General features: G+C 33.1%; 1 non-coding gene across 1 annotated transcript; it reads left to right on the forward strand.

Moving 5' to 3' along the window:
* The first annotated feature begins 7,584 nt into the window (after positions 1-7,584).
* Positions 7,585-7,656, forward strand: Trnag-ucc (transfer RNA glycine (anticodon UCC)). The gene has a single exon. It is a non-coding gene; the product is annotated as a tRNA-Gly (tRNA).
* The last annotated feature ends 10,184 nt before the right edge of the window (positions 7,657-17,840 follow it).

Genomic DNA, 17,840 nt, shown 5'->3' on the forward strand with positions numbered 1-17,840 from the left:
CTATAAACAAAACATGATGACCAAACAAATGATTGCAGGATTTTCAGTGTGCACTGTAAGTAGATTTATTAATTAAAAAAATGTTTCGATTGTAGAATGGAAGTAAAGGGAAGTCGGCAAGATAAAATCGTTACACTGCTTGTTGGTGACAGGATACGGGATATAAGCTGTCTCGAAAATCCATATCAGGCTCATATGGATTTCCTCGACAGCGTATATCCCGTATTCTGTCACCAACAAACAGTATAACTAATAATATTTACTTTGTTGTTACGATCTTAGGTCTATTAAATACATGCAATCCTTAATATTATATTGAATTTCATAAAACTTTCTTCTTAGATTTTGCAATCAATTCTTTTCATGATAACCGAAGCGCAGGAAGTTCGTTTTATTATGTTTTATCGTCAAAGTTTATCTGCCAATGTAAACATTTAAATAGGAAACAAATAGTTTTTGTTAAGAACACACACACCGAGATTCAAACGAATCAAAATAATTACGTAACTTAGGACGCTCATCTGTTCGAATATGATAAGACTACACAAAAATAATGTTTATGTTGGAGTATTAGATGTTTTCAATTTATTCCAGAATTTGGAAATTGTGCATTTGTATTTACAAAGTGTATATTCCCGTTTTGTTTATTGCATGTTTTTTTTTGCAAATACATCTGGTATAATCGTAAATACTTCTGTATTTGATGAAACCAAAGTGACTTTTATCGTTAACAGTTTAATCTTACCTAGACACATGCGTAAAAGAATTCGGCGTTAGAGGGCGTGGGGGCGTGGGGTCCTAACTGGTAAACAAAAACGTTCTGCAAACTGAAGCTTAGAAAAAACGCAATAGCGTTAAAAGAGTTAAAAAGGATATACTAGGTAAATAACTCATTGTAAAGTTCCGTGAAATACCTTAGATGTACAAGCATAAAATTTGCTTTAACTCCGAAAACAACACTCTAATTTAGGTTACTTTGTACGTTAAATTCGTAACCTTCCGGTATTTGGTAATGATCATACACCGTGCTTAAGGTCTCGGGGAGTGGTTATTAGAAATGCTGCATGGTAAATATAAAACTAATGATCTAGAACAATTTTTCCTCTGTAAAAGTCGGTCCAAATTATGATTCTGAAAGGAAGAAAATATTTTATATTCAAGTTGTTTGGTACCAACGAAGTTTTATTACGATTCCTCACTTAATAATACCAACAGTAATTGCTGGGACTTTTTTGTACCCAAAGTGACTGAATTTAACAATGGAAATATCCTATCATGATCGTGTTTTATAATAATAATTACATCTAATCACGATATTAGTTCGTATTACCAGTCTCTGAGATATAAGGTAAATGATAGTTTATGTTATCAAACAGACACCAAAGGACAACCTTATTTCAGGAAACGTAAATGATAATGTTTTTGTTTTTTTTTTTGTTTTTATTGTTAAATAAAACGTATTCTGAACTACATAAAATCGGTGATTGTCGTCAGAAGGAAACGTGATATTTAGCTATATCAGCATGCCTTTTTGGGCGTTTCCGATTTCGAACGTGTTTTGTGACGCAAATTTATCATTCGCTTTAACGATAGTTTTTATAAAAACTAATGGTTTCGAGCGAGCGCAGCAGTACATTCGTTCATAAATCATCCCTTCGATTTGATTTTATATTGATAACAAATTTCATTTACCCATACTGAATAGTAAAGGATGAACCCTGCCCTAGACTTAGCTTCTAGGGAACGAATTGATAGCAGTATCAGCATATTGAACATTGATTTAGTGAGAGTCTGGAATGAAGGTAGTACATATTTGGATACATATATCAGAGCATGCGCGAGGAAACATTTTAGCATTATTATTCACGTGCCGATAGAACACAGTCGTATACATATCGTGTAAAAGGCTTGATTTAATGATTTGAACATAATTTTGATGGAACAAATAACAGTCTGGGGAAATTATCAATTTTATGCATACTTATCTCACCACACAAGTTGTATATTTCGGGAATATTAGAGAAAATACTTACTGCAGATATCCCATAAGGCGGAACAAATAACCAAATGTAATACCAGTTCCTAATTTGGTTTCGAAAACAGACATTATACATGTATATTCCTTTATTAACAATTTAAATTAAAGATTAAATAGTTACTTTATTCAATTGGCAAATTTGAACGGTAATAGTGATGTACATTGTCTGAATATCTGAGGAGCAGTAGGTTTTGCTAAATTTCAAAATTCAAAAATATATATTGTATCATGTATAAAATGTGTTACATGTAATTAAATAATAAACAAAGCATTTACATAAAAAATATAACATCAAATATTCTAAATCAGATTAAATCTGTCATAGGCAGCCATGTTTCATGTTCACATTTCCTAATCGTTTGCTTAAATATTATATATCAAACTGCATATAGCCTTTATGAAAAACTACTCCAAATAAACTCTTTTAGACCGTGACATGTACATGTATACTAGTACTTCAAATGCCGTTTTGGAAGACATCATCTATTGATAATCAGGTATTCTAACAAGTTAGAGTAACTGTCCCAAGATATAGCCACTGAATATTCCTATTTAGAATCTGAATATCTAAAGTATCTAATATGTAATGCTGCATATTCATACATCCTGCAGTAGTAATTATTGTAATAAATGGAACATTTACCTACCTTGAATAAACACATAAACTTGTCACGTTTGTTCTGCTTTGTTTGGGTCCGTAACTTTGAGATAGTTGTATCATGTTTGAACCAACGTTTATTATCCCACCAGCATGTGTGGTAGCAAAAACATAACAAAAAGGAGAAAAGAAAACATTAAAGCAAGTAAACAGTTGTTTATACAAAACGTCAAATATATCTTCCATCATTCCCCATCATGTCGTATTTTTTATTATCTACATTAGTGTGTTCCATCCTAAATAATCCTAATGTGGCGGGGTAATGATTAAGGCAGAGGATAACGAAATAATTTCTATCAAAATTGACCAAGACAAACACGACTGAATGTTTAATACTTCATTCGCTCCTTTTCAGTGAAAAAGAAAGTAACCTATCAGTGACGTGTGTTGTTGATTTCGAATGTTATCTGTGCAATCTGTTATGAAATCAGTTAAATTAAACAACGTTAGTTGTACTATGACCTGTTGCAATTTATATATACTTTATATTCACTTTTGAGTTCAGACTCAAACGTCCGAACTATGAATCGTAGTTTAAAAGTCAATATACCAAACGAAGCGACTACTTTTATTCCACCATGCTAATTATAATAGTTATGCTGAATTACATTCATTGCAATAGTTCTGTGACAATTTGGTGTATACTTTACTCCCCCACTGTTCAAACCCGCGTTTTTATCATAGAATATACAATGCGTGATGAAGTTCTTCGTTGAACTTGACTAGTCATTTTAGAATAACAGCAGTCTAAGAGAAATTCAAATTTCCCGCCAGTGTGAAAAGAAGCAAACGTTACGACTTCACACATTCGGTCATAACCACATTCTATATATATATATATATATATATATATATATATATATATATATATATATATATATATATATAGTGTAGCAAGACCTTAGGTTTACGGAGCGAGGGATCGTGAATTCGATCCTCCACGGAAAAGACTAATGGGTGCGCACCATAAACAGGTTTAAGCTCCCCAGTGGTGGTTTTGCCACTGGTGCCCCACTGTACTCCTTTATTTGTTCGTTTTGTCCTAGAGTATCTGCTTTGTGTGAGGGTATGTGTTTGTGTGTTTGCTTTATGTGAGTGTGTGTGTATGTGTGTGTGTGTGTGTTGGTCGTGTGCTCGTCTGCGTGCTTGATTAATGGTTGGGGAGGCTGCGTTTTTTGAAACGTGGATTTCCCTGATTGATGTTTATCCTTGTTTTTTTTGTGTTCTCCGTTATGTTTTACCACAAGACATTATATCTGAAACCATTCGTCCTCAACCTCTGATTCATATGGAGAAGTTGCCATTTACTTATAGAGAACAGGTTAGTACTCGTATAGAATTCAGGAGCACTGTTTGTGTTAACTGTTCGCCATTACATAATTGAGATACTGTTGAAAAGCGGCGGTTAACTCTAAATAAACAAACAAACACACTGATAATTACAGCTATAAAGAGTTCCGTTTGAAACATAAAACCCAACCAAGCGAAACATACCAGACTTGGATTGATTGTAACTGTTCAAGTTGTGAAATATGCAGTATCCCCAGACTTTATTATATTTGATTGGCTTGTCATAATAGATTGTCCCCCTTGAAAATTATCCGATTATAGGCAAATAAATAATATTTTCCAAAGCATGATAATTTATTAACACATATGTAGGTATTCTTTACATTGTAAACAATATAATAGTATAATTATAAGTGTAATAGGGCAAATGCTTCTTGCTTCCATCTAACTTCAAAGTGTGTCAAGAAAGAAAAAAAAACTTGCGGATTTCTTAAAGTACCGTGTTAATCTACGGAACTGCATATACCAACAACTTACGTACGATTCAATATAGTCTTTTGAAATGATAACGTTCATAATGGTCTCATTCGTCAAAAAATAGAAAAAATTACAATACAGAATAGAACAGAGCTTTGGTTTTTCACCAAACTGTTAATGAGAACAATACGAATCAACATAAATTACATTATTTTTGACTGAAAGCTAAATATTTTTGGAATATTGAAACATTCGACGACAGGAGAAAGACTACGTGAAAGAATAATTTTCTTATGAAATAGTGTAATTTGCAAGTAAGGCGCTCATTGAAAGCTGGTGAGAGGGGGAGAGAATGTGTACATCTATTTAAACAAAAGTCACAGTATGGTTTCCACGATGTGCAAAGAAAGGGTGAAATTAACAGACGCGCAATATAATGTCTATTTTTTAGAAATGAAATCCAAGCTTGAAAAAAAATGTATAAAAAACAAACATTTATAATATCATGCTTTCCATGGGTTTGCACGGTAGGATTATCTCTTTAGTACGACCTACATTTTTTTGTCAAGGTTTTGTTCGTGGAAAGCATGCAAAATAGCCGCCTTTACAGCTAAAGACTTTAGTTTGCAAGATAATATTAGTTACACTCGAGGCTCGAGCCTGATATGGATTTTCGAGACAGCGTATATCCCGTATCCTGTCACCAACAAGCAGTGTAACGATTTTATCTTGCCGACTACCCTTTACTTACATGCTATAATCTCATATTTTGTAAATTAACAAAACGGCAGCCATTTTTTAAAATCAAAATTCATATCTGAAATGTACTAGCAGGATATGGAATATATCATGTCTCCACGTGACGTCTATTGACCAACAGAAATGCAAGAAACTTGTAGCAGGCAAGATAAATTTGATTTCATGATTGAATTGTATAATATGAAGAAACACATATCTGAATGGCATATTTGATTTATGTATATCATTTATTAAGTAACTTAGACACTATAAATAAGTAGACAGGGTGAATCAGAGCTTTTTTTTTTAAATGAATTCGGATTTCAATGATATACATACACCAGTGCTGATAAGAAAAATCAGAAACTTCATAATTAAATAGATTCTTTTCTTTCATTGTTTTTTATGGAAAACCTAGGATCAAGGCCAGTAAATAAAACATGTGTGTGCGTGTTTTAGTAACATGTATGTTTATTAAGTTTGTTAGTTGCTCCGTTTTTTGTGTTTTTTTTTTTGTTTGTTTGCTATTGCCTGTCAAATACAGTATTGCTTAGTTTATTACTTTATTTTATCATGTTTAAAGAGTAAACTTCTAGGCATGAAAGTTAAATAAAAGTACGGTTATATTGTTGCTTTTTATTGAGTAACATGCGAGCTTAATTTCCTTGTATTACCTAAAGCAAAATTTTAGATCAATGCAAAATCCATGACAAAGAATTATTCACTTGGGTCGTGAATGACACGACTTTAGCTAATGTAAAGGGAGACAATCCAGTTTGAAGGAAATTGCTTTAACACAGTCAATAAATTAAGGGAGAGAATTTTTGCAAATTCTCGTTAAAAGCTGACCGTGCATTCTCATTAGTATCCCTAGAATTGTTTTAGGTAGAGCTCTATTGCAGTTTGATTAAATTAATTTCATGATCGCAAAGGAGCTGCTATAACACTACTGTTCGAAGTTTTTGTTAATCAGGAGGAAAGTTCAAGAAATATTTTAAACAGATTCAATATTGTTTGGCACGCGCTGTACAATTACTATCCTTGCCATTTATCAACACTTTCAGTTTAATTCCCCCTGCGCAGTTTAAACGTCATAATCCGTTGTCATCTACCATTATTTCATGTTTCATGACATTCTTTTCAGTAATTTAAAAGTAATTGTCTGGACAACAGAAAATTAGGTGCTAAGATGAGGCTAATTCAAATATCATTAAGATAAACTAATTTGGTTCTTTTGCTCATTTTTTCATGTTGTATGATAAAGTAAATCCGGAAGAATAGAAAAAGTAAAATTCTGTTATATATTCTGACTTCATCAGTCTTGGCTCTTATTTGAGAAGAAAAGGGACATAATTATACAAAATTTGAATAGCCTCAAGAATTATCTCCTGTGAACAAAACACAGGGTCTGAACACAGACTACTTTGATTGAACCACTTTCGAAAATAGCTTAGCTCAGTATTAGCTAATGTAAAACTGGTGTTTAACAAAGAGGCTTAATTATCTTATCATAAAAACAAAGACAAATATCAAACAGGGAATACTTGTGTAGTTTTGGTACAGGCTCTCATATATGCTAATTTATTTTGTATAGCAGAGTTGTCTATGTGTTCCTTTTATTTAAATCATGTACCAACAGCATAGGTGGTTTAAAGATCAGCATGATTGCCTTCCAAGCAATCGATCCCGGTTTGATTCCCGGCCGATGCATATCTTTGTGCATTTTTTATTCGTAAGATTTTTATGCCCCGTTCAAAGAAGCGGATGTATATTGCTTTGCACCTGTCGGTCACGTCGGTCGATCCGTCCGGCTGTTGGTAGAGTGAACAATATCCGCCAAATAACTTGAAAACCACTTAACCCAGAACATTCAAACTTGGTAGTATGACTAAGCTTATCAAGTAAATGACCCCTGCAGTTATTGATGTCAGCAGGACAAAGGTCAATTTCACATGGGCTTGAACCCTGGAAATGTTTTCCGCCCAGTAATTTGAAAACGACTTAATCCAGAACAGTCAAACCTGGGAGCATGGTTTGACATATCAAGTATATAAGCCCTACAGTTTTTGGCGTCAATAGGTCAAAGATCAAAGTCAAAGAGGTAGGAACATTTAAAATAGTACATGTGCTCACTCGGAATCATCTGCTCTGTTATGCACTGTGCTGTATGAAACATATTTAAATGTGTTGTGGTAACAATTTCGAAACTAGCTTAGCTTAGTATTAGCTAATGTAAAACGAGAGTTTAACAAAGAGGCAAAGATTATCTCATTTATCTGATCTTAAAACTTGTGTAGTTTCAGTACAGGCTCTCATATAAGCTAATTTATTTTGTATAGCAGAGTTGTCTATGTGTTCCTTTTATTTAAATCATGTACCAACAGCATCGGTGGTGTAAAGGTCAGCATGGTTGCCTTCCAAGCAATCGATCCCGGTTCGATTCCCGGCCGATGCACATCTTTGTGCATTTTTTATTCGTAAGATTTTTATGCCCCGTTCAAAGAAGCGGATGTATATTGCTTTGTACCTGTCGTCACGTCGGTCGATCCATCTGTTTGTTCGTCTGTCGGTAAAGTGAACAATTTCCGCTCAATAACTTGAGAACCACTTGACCGAGAACATTCAAACTTGGTAGTATGACTAAGCTTATCAAGTAGATGATCACTATAGTTATTGATGTCAGTATGGCTAAGGTCAAGGGCACAAGGGCTTGAACCCTTAAAACGGTTTCCGCCTAGTAACTTGAGAGTCACTTAATCTAGAATAGTCAAACCTGGTAGCATGGTTGGGCATATCAAGTAGAAAAGGTCCTATAGTTTTTGGCGTCAATAAGTTAAAGGTCAAGGTCACAGGGGTAGGAACCATTAAAACAGTGTTTTGAGAAGAAAATGGACATAATTATACAAAACTTGCATAGTCCCAGGAGTTATCTCCTGTGAACAAAACACAGGGTCTGAACAGAGACTACTCCCAACCCTTCCTCGCGTTTTGGTGGAGGAGGATCAAAATCGACAAGTGAACGAAAACGGGTTTAAATTTTTTTATGATACATTTTTAAATCCCTCGTGTCTAATTCCAAATTGTGTCTTATAATATGAGCATAATTTTGAATATTCACTAGAATTATACGTTTATATACGATTCCTACATTCGATCATTATAATAGAGCAATCTTTTCTCGTCATTTTTAACAAGTCTTGTCCTATGTCATTTTCAAAATTTACTCAATTTCTAGCCTAACCCTTACGCCATTTCCACATTAAAGAAAGTTGCCCCTTGTGATAGCGTTAACAGTAATATAAGTCAGAAAGTTCCGTAGGATGACGGTGGCAGGGCGAAACTGTTCTGGCAGATTGCTGTACTTGCACGGATCTAGCAGAAGCGTCTAATGGTCTTAGCTTTTCGAAGTGATGGGTCAGTGGTTGTATCAACACGGTTATTCCTTAGGAGTTGCGTCCAGCTTATACGGTTTCCAGCTTTAGTTCGGGGAGCATACATGTATTGGTAACGCTGCTGGTTCGGGAGAACAAAAATAATCTTCACAATCCCTAAAGCTCTCCGTTTGACCATTTCAAGGTGGTTGATATGGCTTTCGGGGTTAGGGTGTCAGTCCAATGAGACATTCTTTACAAATGGATGGATGTAAAATTCATAATAATTTTATTATAAACATCTGTATTATGAATGATGCTTTCTTTTCTACGATCGTATCATACATGTAATTTTTCAGGGGTAATAAGTACTATTTCTCTCCTTTAATTAATTTGCTTGAAAATTATAGGTGTTGGTTAGTTTTAATTTGTTTTTTTTACTTTTTTGTTTGAATGATAAACAAACATCTCGAAGTAGAATATATTTTTGGAAACACATCCGGATCCAGCTATTAACTATCGAGATCAGTAAATTGTCCTATGAAAGTTATCTTTCACTGGCTTTACTGGCTTTTACTTTCCAGAGTAGCACCACTTATTTCCAAATAAATATTGGTTTTCTGCGTAAAACGTAAGTATGAAAACAAATTCAGTATGAAATGAAGATATACCGCTAGAAAGTAATAACAGATGTAATTTGAATTTTTATGTACTATCTCAACTACGTAGATCCACAAAATTGCATTAAGGTGAACAAATATAAATGTAGAAAATTATGCCATAACATTTAATTTAATGACATATGGATTTATTTTTGTCTTCAATTATCTCATCATTGAATGATTCTACATATTCAAAGAAATAATAAAGAACAGATAGTTTTTCTTGTCTTATTATCAAAGTTTATCTGGCAATGTAATCATTTATAAAAGAAATTTACTTGTTATGAATACGCACATCTAGATTCCATTGAACCAAAAGATATTTAGTTAGTTGATGCAGTTGTCTGTTTCATCTATCAGATTACAATTGGAATAGGCAGTTTTCATATTAATGTTAGAGTAATTAGATCCAGAATTCAAACAATGTTGAATCGTGCTCATTTACATTGTTTAATTCTATTTCTTGCTTCATGTGGATACACATCATTTTTATGGAAATATTTAAAGTCATAACAGAGTGTATGATTATTTAAACGGAAAAAAATCTAAATTGATTGGATTTGAATCCATATCGTAAGATTACAAGTTACAAAGACATAAAACGTTCAGTTTTAATAAACTTATTTGATTGATGCATTACTATGGTTGACTCGTTATGAATTTAGCGATTCTCACATACTGGTACATTTTTTGTATTGCCATTATGTTTATATATTGTTTATAACCTAGTAAAATGCAGAACAAAGCAGCCATAAACACGCTGGACTCCTGGAACAGGAAAATTCTGGACCAAAGCCTAAATCTGTTGAGCGCAGTAAATAAATTATGCTGCAACATGACAGACCTTTTTCTCGCCATAGACTATTTCATCATTTCTACCTCACATGTCGCATGAAATGCATCGCAGATAGATAAATATGAGTTTTGTGCTAAATCAACCGATTTATGTTCTTTCATGTAGGAATGGGATCAAAATTAATCCTTGAACATGTTTCATGTGATAGGTCTAAAACTATGTTAATATGAATAATTTTATGTTGACTTTATTCAACAAATGTTAATATGTCTGTGTGTTTTCATAGGTCTTTAAAGCAGGGCATAAAGAAAGGAAGAATTTGGTGATGTTGTGCCAAACATTTCTGATAGGTCTAAAACTATGTTAATATGAATAATGTTATGTTGACTTTATTCAACAAATGTTAATATGTCTGTGTGTTTTCATAGGTCTTTAAAGCAGGGCATAAAGAAAGGAAGAATTTGGTGATGTTGTGCCAAACATTTCTGAGCATCGATTAGAAAGCATGATTATGCCAGTAGACACATTTTCGTGAACGTCTTATTGACACAAATGCAAACCATTTGTATTGCAAAGACAATATGAAAACAGCACATTAACCTAACCTGAATACAGCAGACATGAAGCAACAACATTCTCAGAGCAGATGATCATGTATTCAGCGATAAAGGTAATGTATGCATAAATTTTGTTTGTTTTGGGTTTAACGCCGTTTTTCAACAGTATTTCAGTCATGTAACGGCGGGCAGTTAACCTAACCAGTGTTCTTGGATTCTGTACCAGTACAAACTGATTTCCGCAAGTAACTGCCAACTTCCCCACATGAATATCATAGGTTGAGGACGAATGATTATCGCACAGTATTATGGCCTTTTGAAATGTAAACAAACAAAAGAATAACAAAAGTTTAAGTCTATATGCAACTTTCCCAATGTAAATTAAAATATCACAGGTGAGTTTCAGAAAACATTACACCATTAAAGCACTACGGGATGGTTTTATAAATTTTATGACAATCTTATACTTCACTTTAAAAACATTGCCCGGCCTTAATTCCCCTTATTGATAAATTTAAGATACTGCGGCAGATTTTAAACGAAAATGAGAACAAATCAATGAATAAGAAACCGTAGAAGAACAAACTTACGTAAAGTATGTAATGCATGATAAAAAGAAAGTATTTGGACTGGTGCAAGAGTCTAACACTACAAAATGATCACAATTCCATCCACTCATCTCCTGTGCCAGCAAGCCAGCTATTAATTAAAGTTTTTATAATCCTAATTTGTGTTTTAAACGAGACTGCTAGGCCTACTGTTTGTTAATTTACTTATTGCTAAAAATAGGAACGCCATAATATTGTGCAGTACTTATAGTACTTTTACACCACTCTTGTTTGCAATTTAAAAGCCGCGATTTAGATTCCATGGTAAGATGATCACTATACGTGAATATTTACAGAATATGATACCTTGGAAGAGAGATACTTGTCACTCACGTCTGATTCTGATTTATGTAGAGAAATTGTAATTATTTTCGGAGGAAAGTCATAAAACAAAATGACGTTCCATCTTTAGATGGCTTGCTTTTGTACACCTCTGTATCCTAAACAGGATACTTGCTTGTTTGACGTATACAAACTAATAATGTGTATTTTTGTGACTTTTCAACAATGAGAAGAAATGGATAAATAACGAAATGTGTTGTTTGGGAAAATCCATTTCTTAGATGACAAAGCGGGTTAAATGACTAAATTCATAATTTTAACATGTCCAAAACATTGCGGAATGATACTAATTTCACTTGGGTAATGATTACATTTTACTCGGACTTCATCACAGACTCCATGTGTAAAATCTCAAACTTTAAACTAAAATAAAGGTATTAAATCCATATAATATTTCAATGAAACTTCAAAGTTTTGTTGTTTGTAGAATATGGGGCATGTGCATTGAAAAATCTTAATTTGATTTTTAAAATAGTGTATATTTATTTCTAAAGTCACTATATGTTCATTGTAAATATACTTCGTTATACCCAAGTGGAAACTGGCAGGTACTCGAAAATGCAGCTCTCTGATTAGTCAGTTATGACCCCTGGTGTACGGTGATGTTATGATAAAGTTATGAATTATCAAAATACCGACTAGGTATTTTCGCCATAATTTTGTAAATATCCATTGTTTTACATGAAGTAGTGAATTGTATTAAGAAAATTAATATATTATAATTAATATAAATATATATTTCACAATTGTTGTCCAATGTATTTGCTACTTATGAAAATATGTACAAGTGTGCAAGACTAGTCACCCTAGTAACGAATTTCACATTAGCTGTGGACAATAGTGATTGAGATCAAATGTACATCTCCTCTATATATTAACACACTAAATAATTGTACAATAAATAAGAGAATATAACAAGTTGCATATTATCACTTACCTATTGATCATAAAGCGAACTTCTTTATTTACTTACTCACTTTCTGATTTACATGTACAAAGTATGGCTTCAACCAATCGGCATTATTAGTTATGTTATCGTGGTTCAAATAAAAATTTTAATTTGTTAGAAAATTTCGGACGACAGTTGACAAATCACATGGAAAAAAGTGGCAAAACTTTCTGTAAAATAATTTAATTGAAGTATTTTGAGTAAAAAATGATACAACAACTTCGCAATATTCCTTTTCTGTACTGTGGAATTCATTATCTTTAACAGAAAACGTAAGGTTTGTTTCTTATAATTTATCTGTTTATGTCACTTTAGCTAAACGAAATAAATATATTTTGAAAAGTTTCAACTAATAAAAGTATGTTTTGGCACCACATTTACATTTATTCATTTGTCGTACTTATTTCTTTTTAGGTTGGTAAATTTACAAATTTACAAATCAAAAAGTCAGTTTTCTATACAAGTGTGTGTTTCACGGAAGCACGGGTTCACTCAAACAGTAATTCATACAGTCTTCAAAAATGTCAATAAGAATTAGTTTTCGAACGCACTCATGGTACTTTACTTGAAAAAGAAGTTTATATTACTTGTGGCGTTGATGTAAATTTACAATATAGTCCTGTGCATATGATAAGCATAGTACTTTGTTTTTCAAATAAAAAGATTAAACAATTGATTAATTTTAAAACAAAGGTGGATAAGACGTGTGTTTTTATTCTTTTCTACATCATATATCTACATGTTTTACATTCTTGATGGTATAAAATTTTAAAATCAAAAGTATAGTAAGATAATTTATCATGTAACTCCGTTCTCATTCTGAGCTTTTAAATATCTGTAAATATCTGTATATATTACTTTTGAAATCTCTTTACTTTATCACCACCTTCAACAATATCACTTTATATTTTGCTCGACTGAATAACATGTGTGTCAATAGGAAACAAATGCCACCCCCACCCCCATTCCTGTCACTGTACATTGTTTCATGATTCTATGTGAACTATTTTTAAGATATATGCACCACAAACTTTTAAGCACCTAATGTGTATTTTTCACTATGGAAAGGACCATAACTCTGCCCTAGCTGAGCGACACCCAAAACACCCGATTCCCAGCTTTACATGCTATATAATAATCCTTTAATGTTTTATGACTCAAGGTAAAGTGCATTTTGAGATACATGTATATGGGATACAAACTTGTATTTTCTGACTTAGTCAAGGGCCATAACTCTGGTCTTGCAAAATGGAATAGAAAAGAAAAACGCAGGTACACAAACAAAATGACATGCTACATTGTTTCATGACTTTAGCTGAAATAATATTTACGATATATGCAACACATGCATACTATGCAACTTTTAGGTACAGTCGAGACTGTTTTAAGAGACCGACTTTGGGAAGCAGCAAAAAAGGTTACATATGACAGGGAGTCTCTTAAAACAGTCTCACTTAACTGGATGACGTTGGTTTTATACATTTTTCCAGTTAAAGTACATGTATATCGGATACTTATATATAGGCCTCTTTTAAGGTAGGAGTGAAAAATGAATAAATACTATTTCTTTAATTGCATATTGACAAAATATAAATTTCAAATAATTTGCATCATCAGTATGATGTTGATCTCATGATCAGGCGAGAAAATAAAGGGGAGCAGTAAAATATAAATGTTCCATTAGAACTATTTTACACACTGAGGCTTATGGTATTTATATTTTTGTGTATTAATTGTCCATTGACATTTATCCGTTTATTGACTGCATCTTTAATCCGTGTTTTCTTCGTCGTCTCCTAATAAATACCGCCATCTTTTTGTTTCACCAGGAACATTGTTAATTTATGCACCGACTCCGAATTCTTCAGCGACTTTATACGCTGGTTTTCCCCAATCGAGCAATTCAAGTGCCTTAACACGCTGTTCTAATTTCAAAACAGTCCTTTTATATGTTTTTTTTTCATCGGCCATTTTTTGTAAACAAGTAAGTTCTCGTCACAAACAACTTCACGCGAGATAACGAACGGTAACTCTATCGTGTAAAATCTTGTGAGGGAGCGTCTCAAAGTCGCTGAAAACGGTCTGATAATCGGGAGCCTGATTTCACAGTCGCTTGTCGCGTAATGCAGGGGGTTGCTTAATTCAGACTCTTTTAATATTAAATTGCGTCCGGAGCATAAAATAGGGTCCCATATGACAGGGTGTCGCTAAATTCAGGAGGTCGTTAAGGCAGTCTCGACTGTACTTTGTGCGTATCTTTCACAGAGTCAGTGACCATAACTCTCTTCTGGTTGAGTGAAATCCAAAACAAAACACCAGATGCGCAACTTCACATGCTATGTAACAATCCTCTAATGTTTTATTTAATACTAATACTTTTTGAGATACATGTGACTCAAACTTGTATGCCCTTTATGTATATTTTGACAATCAAGTTCCAAAACTCTGATCTGACTGACAGAAATCCGTAACAAAATTCCACTAGCACAAATGCAAATGCTAAGTAATATTACAATGATGTTTCATGACCCTAGGTCAAATACTTTTTGAGATGTGTGCGACACAAACTTATATGCCCATTTATGCATATTTGTGACTAAGTCAAGGGGCATGACTCTGGTCTGGCTGTGTGATACCTCTGGCTAAAACTGAGGTGCAGAATTTCACGTGCTGAATAAAATTCCTGTAATATTTCTTAATCCTGCTTCAAATACTTTTTGAGATACATGCGACACAAACTTGGGCCCTTTTTAGCTTTATTCTTCTGAAATATTCACGCGACTAACGGAAGGGATCATCAATCATAAATGCGTCACTTTTTCGTACTTCATCTACATGTACGTACAGACATATTCTTTCCTTCAACCACATGGTTCTAACATACTGAGTAAGTAACTTACGATTCAACTCTAATAAAAATGTACATAGAAATACTATTTTACACCATTAAATAACATAAATATAAAATGATAGACTTGTGTTGCAATTTGAAACAATCCTATGATAAAAGAAGACCTGTTATTCCAGAAAATCAATGAAATATTCTGTATACAAACTTTTTAGTGCTTTCCTGAATTATCCACTTACCTATGGTGTTAATATTTATGCTATCGACTTTCCTCTCCAATTTTAAAAACTCCTTAAGATGTATGAATTTAAATGTTATTACCCCGCTCTGAAATTGTAATTGACAAAGAATGCATTCTAAGAGACCCACTTATTGGCCGCAATACAAGTTGATATAAATAAATTAGTATAGAAAAATGAGTATTGCAGTGTTACAGTGCCAAACACGTTCAGAGCATGCACCAAACAACATTTCGGTGTTATCTTTTGCATGTCGATACAAAAATAATTATAAACGCACTGTTGATAAAATGGAAAAAAACTGTTTATCTTATGACTAAAACAGAATTATAATATAGCAATTTTGCCACACCCTACTCTAATTAAACATCATATCACATTATTTAAGACAATTAATACTGAAACACCAATTCTACGGCTCGTACATTTTATCAACAAAGAGTTAACGCCATTTAATTTTTTCACTAGTTAAAAATTCTTGAGTTGCGCTATCCTGGGGTAGCTCCATTCATGGTTTGTGCTATTCGGGGTAGCTTTATTGGTAAGTTGCGCTTTTCGGGGGTAATTCTGTTCGCGAGTTTCGCTAATAAGGGGTAGCTCTGCGCGAAAAAATATCTAAAGGTTTATAAGTGGATAGTATTTCATTTCACCAAATTATACATTAAAGGAAATGATTAGGTCCAAGAACTACTCGTTTTGTGTGCAATTGTTGATTTAAACGGTGAAATCGTGCTTTCACACGTTGAAAAACAGACACTGAATTGTTTTAGCATGGCCTTTTCAGAAGAGCAGTAGTTTTCACTCAATTTCTATGCTTAACTATATTTTAGTTTGATTAGATGTGAAAGGTAATCTCTTCATTTATGCATAAAAATAAACAGTAACTCTTTATGTTTCGTATTTATACATATATCAGCTTTAAACAAACTTTGTAAACAAAGTACCAGAACAGACAGATATTTTCTTTTAAATATCACAACACTTGGTGTTTATTATTTATTTTCAGTATTTATTATAAACATTACTGTATATGATATACTGTATATGATATGTTTTAGCATAACTGTGTAGTTTACACATTGGTTTTGATTATATTAGGCTTAATTTAAACGTGACCGCGGAATTCATACCAACTACACAAACCGTCATTCATTTATTATCTTTCCTCTTTCATTTTTGTTTTCAATACATCCAATGTGTTTGTCGCAGAACTTTATATTGATTAGTAAACGTTCTAATGTTTACAATACGTGGTTACCAAAGAAAATTCCGGTACATGTACATGCACATATCTCAGAAAGCGTAATATGACGTATTTAAGCAAGTGCAAGAAAGTGACAGTGTGAGCTAGAAAATGAATTTATCTTTCGCTTGCATTCCGAAGAGTGGTTTTCTCTTCTTCTTGACTGTAACTTAAGTATTGTCATGTTTATGGAAACTGGAAAAGATTATACGTCTAGCCGTTTTGTTGTAATGGCACATGATAACAAACTGCATGCGATAACCACAGCTACACAAAATGATTATATTTGAATTGTTCATAACACTGACAATAGTCAAATCATATTTATGCATGGTGGTAGGGTAACTGTCTTTCTTAGAGTACACTATGTTGTTCAGAGGACGCTGTTCTTAGAAAATGAAACCTTCATAATACTCAATAATTTCTAGAACTGAGATTCCGTCTATGATCACAAACGAGCTAAGCAGAAAACATAAATGATATGTACACCTATACTTAATTCCACTTTTTCTTGTAATTTTTTTTTTGTGGTGGGGGGATTCAAACCCATGTGTTGGGTGGAGAGTTACGGACACATTTTCTTTTATTTCAATAGATATTTCTACTTCGTCAAAACATCCAGTACTAGTGAAATGTACAAATAAGTTCCATATTTATAATTCCTACCGCGGTAAAGATCAGACAGTAAGTATATTTTTTGGAGACCGATTTTCTTCGTGACTAATTGAGCAACTGCTTTATCATCAAGAATTGTAACATAAACTAAATTCATGCTATATATACTTACTCGCTGCAGGATATTATTGTAGTCATAAATGACACGCGTTTCTATCTTGAGCAAACACACAAGCCTGTTTATAACATTTAAATACTTTTCTGGCTAGCTTTGCCTGGGTTTGTCATTTAGAGATAATTTTATCATACCTGAACCAAAGTTTATTGTCCCATAAATATTTGTGGTACCAAATAAACTATAAAACAAGTAAATACTTTTTATACAAAACGTCAAATATAGATTCCAGAG

The sequence above is a fragment of the Mercenaria mercenaria genome, chromosome 12 (assembly GCF_021730395.1).
Source record: "Mercenaria mercenaria strain notata chromosome 12, MADL_Memer_1, whole genome shotgun sequence".
NCBI lineage: Eukaryota > Metazoa > Mollusca > Bivalvia > Venerida > Veneridae > Mercenaria > Mercenaria mercenaria.